Consider the following 3,679-nt stretch of genomic DNA (forward strand, 5'->3'; position numbering starts at 1 on the left):
ACAGATGTTGTCAATTTGGTTTCTCTGTATTCCATCTGTTGAGGTCCATAATAGTCACTTTTTATGTTGTATAAAAAAAAAGGTATTTGAAATGAATAAATCACTGGTCTTGCTAAGTCCTATCATGAGATCTCTAGCATCATTTATATCACCAAGGCCTATTTTCCAACCTCTGATCCTTCCTTTTTATTTCCAACCTATGCATTCCATTCACCCATAATTATCAATACATCTTGAGTGCATGTTTGATTAATTTTAGCCTGTAGAAGTTGTTAGAATTCTTCAATTTTCTCATCACAGGATTTAGTGACTGGTGCATAAATTTGAATAATAGTGTTAATAATTGTTTTTCCTTGTAGGCATATGGATACTATTCTTTCACAAACAACATTGTACTTCATGACAAATCTTGATATATTATTTTTGAAGATAAAATATGACACCATTTCTCTTCATTTTGTCATTCCCAGCATAGTAAACAATGCAATTGTCACTTCAAAATGGCCAATACCAGTCCATTCCAGCTCATTAACACCTAGGATATCGATGTTTATGCCTTCCATTTAATTTTTGACAATTTCCAAATTTCCTAGATTCATACTTTGTACATTTCATGTTCTGATCATTAATGGATGTTATAGCCATTTCTCTTCATTTGGAGTTTTGCCCCATCAGCAAACAAATGGCCCGAGGGCTTTTCTCCATTCGCACCATCACCACCAACTCTACTTTAAGAAGACAGTTCTTCCCCAGTCACATTTTAAGTGCTTTTCAACCTAAGGGGTTCATTTTACAGCACTATATCTGACAGTGTTCCACTCCTATTTACTAGGTTTCCAGTGACTAAATGTTCATTGCTCCTTCTTCCTAGTCTGTCTTTGTCTAGAAGCTCATCTGAAACCACTATGGCTGACCCTCCTGGTATTTTAAATACCTGTTGCATATCTTCCAAAATCACAGGAACACAAAAGCCACCACAGTATGGCAAACTGGCAGATAAGTGGTGATTCCGACCCATAGGGACCCTCTATAGAGTTCCTGAGGAGCAGCTGGTAAGCTTGAGCAGCTGGTAAGCAGCTGGTAAGCTAACCTTGCTATTCAACCAACCTTGCATTCCAGTGCCTTAACCAATGACCATTTCTCAGGACTCCTTTATGGGAGCGGTGATGCTGGTGATGGTGGTATGCCATGGAGTCGGTTCTGACTCATAGCAGCCCTGCATAGGGTTTGTTGTTATTGCTAAGTACCGTGGAGTCAGTTCCAATTCACAGTGACCGTGCACAGGGTTTTGGAGGCTGAAAATCTATACAGTAGCAGAAAGCCTCATCTCTGTCCAGCGGAACCATTGGTAGTTTCAATCTGCAGATCTTGAGGTTAGCCGCCTGACTCATAGCTACTACACTACCAGCAGATAACATCTTATTTGTTTCAGGAAGGGGCTTGTGATTAGTAGTAACTCAATGTCTAACGCACAGCACCACCAATGCTTCCTATTCAAAAGTGCAGGTATATATTATAGTACCTAGTTTAAAGAATAGAAAAACATATGTTTTAATGTTAAGTTACTAATGCCAAGTAAAATATAAGACCTCTTGTTTAAAACCTAAGCCAAAATTCTTTCTGTGCTGTTTCCATTCTGGAGGGATTGAAAACACTGTGAACTTATTCATACTCTATTCATCTAAAAGTTATTTTTAAATTAATTTTTATTACTGGGGTTATGCTCATGCAAGATTTCACTTAGGAAGAGTTTCTGTCACAAAAAGAGTCTTACAACAATTCTTCTGTAACTGATGTCCCATCAAAATTTCCATTATGCATCCCAGAATTGTCAAGGATTTTGGATGGAAATCATCTCCAGTGATTTGCTTTATGGAAATGCTAAATCACAGCCTATGACACTAACAGCACATGTTGTGGTAAATTATTTGTTCCACAGAAAATTTGTAAAGCATACGTAGAAAAATGAGTTCTTAGATTATCCTATTCAGATGAAGCCTATATCTAATAGCAGTACTTATAAACTTTCAGTAAACAGAAACAGAATCTGCCTATCTTGCCAAATGAAAAATAAAATGGAAACCACAAAAGCAGTTTTCAGTTGTACTACTTGATTCAGAATCCTTTCAGCATCTCTTGGCACCTGTAATAATCCATGATGTGGATTTTCTTCCATATGTCTTTGTTCATTCCTTCTTTCTTCCCTTACTACCTCCTTCCTTCCATCTTTCCTGCCTTCCTTTCTCTCTACATTCCTCCCTTTCTTTGTCCCTTTCCTCTTCTTTTTCTTCTCTCACTCTTTTTCATGCTCTCCTTCCTTCAAATGTTGAGTAGTCAATACCACAGTGTGCTACAGACATAGACGGTCAATTCTGTTGAAATACCTGACATAAATGGCTAACTTTGAGACTTTGAGTACTATATTTTACACAAATAACAAGCCACATAGATAATGTGTTCACATATACAGTAGGTAGAAGCATTGAGATTAAGTAAAAACAGCTTTACACATATATTGTGCATGTCTCAAGGAATCCCCAAAGTAAATTTCTGTTTAATTCACCTGTTTTTCCATACTACAGGTAAATCATATTGCTCTATTCATTTGTTTAATTCTGTTCAATTTCTTTAATTTCCTGTTTATATTTATCAAATTAATTTTTTAAAAATTGTTACTTTTGGCCATTGTTGTTGAGTGCTGTCGAGTAAGTACTAACCCATAGAGTTTCCAAGGAGCAACTGGTGAGCTTGAACTGCTGACCTTATGATTCAGATTGATTTTGCAGTCCAGCACATTAAACTGCAGCACCACCCAAGGACTCCATTTTTGACCATATTGTATATTAAAGGTATAAACCATACTCAAGAAAATAAACAATTGAAATTGTGTATTTGTATCTATTAATTTATAATAGAATACAGTAGGATTGATATCTGTTCTCCTCTTACTTCATAAAGAGAATCAAACTCAACTTCAGTCAAATGTTGATTCCTATAACACAATGGTCATACATGCCTCTACAATTCTTTACCCACTGTGATACTGTTTCTCCCATGGCACTCTCTTGTTGAGTTTGATAATCCATTGCAATGGTCACACAGAACTCACTTGCCATACTCAAGATTATGAGGTTTATTAGGGAAGTTAACAGATTACAATTCAGCATCCGAAGTGCTCAAGGTATAGTTTTTCTGCAGAAGTGCCTTTTCTCAGGCATGTCCATAAGCACTCATCTACGGTTCTTATTCTCTGAGCCACTCAGTCCCTGGCCTTTGCCTGTTTAGGGTAATATTACAAATCTACTTTAGCATTGTGAATAAGTGTTCAAAGGCCACCCATTCCACCATAAATCTCAGCTCAAAGGCATTCAGCAAGAGTGGGTCAGCAAACTAAGCTCCTGCCTGAAGACCCTCAATTTTACTTGTTTTGTGGGTCAGGAAATGCAACACTCTGTCTAATGCTCTGGCTCTTGGTTCTGCTGCTGCCACTCCTTGTCTACTCCTCTACTACTCCTCTTGTGTCCCAGCTTTCTGTCTACTATACTAAGGAGATTAAGTGTGCAGGGATCCCACTGTCCAACCAACACATTCCACTACTATCTCTTGTTTCTTACTGGTAGTAAGATTTCACTTTTCCTGATTTGTAATTTATTGGAAAATAAACCATTGAACTTGTGCA

The sequence above is a fragment of the Chrysochloris asiatica genome, unplaced genomic scaffold, assembly GCF_000296735.1.
Source record: "Chrysochloris asiatica unplaced genomic scaffold, ChrAsi1.0 scaffold00088, whole genome shotgun sequence".
Classification (NCBI taxonomy): domain Eukaryota; kingdom Metazoa; phylum Chordata; class Mammalia; order Afrosoricida; family Chrysochloridae; genus Chrysochloris; species Chrysochloris asiatica.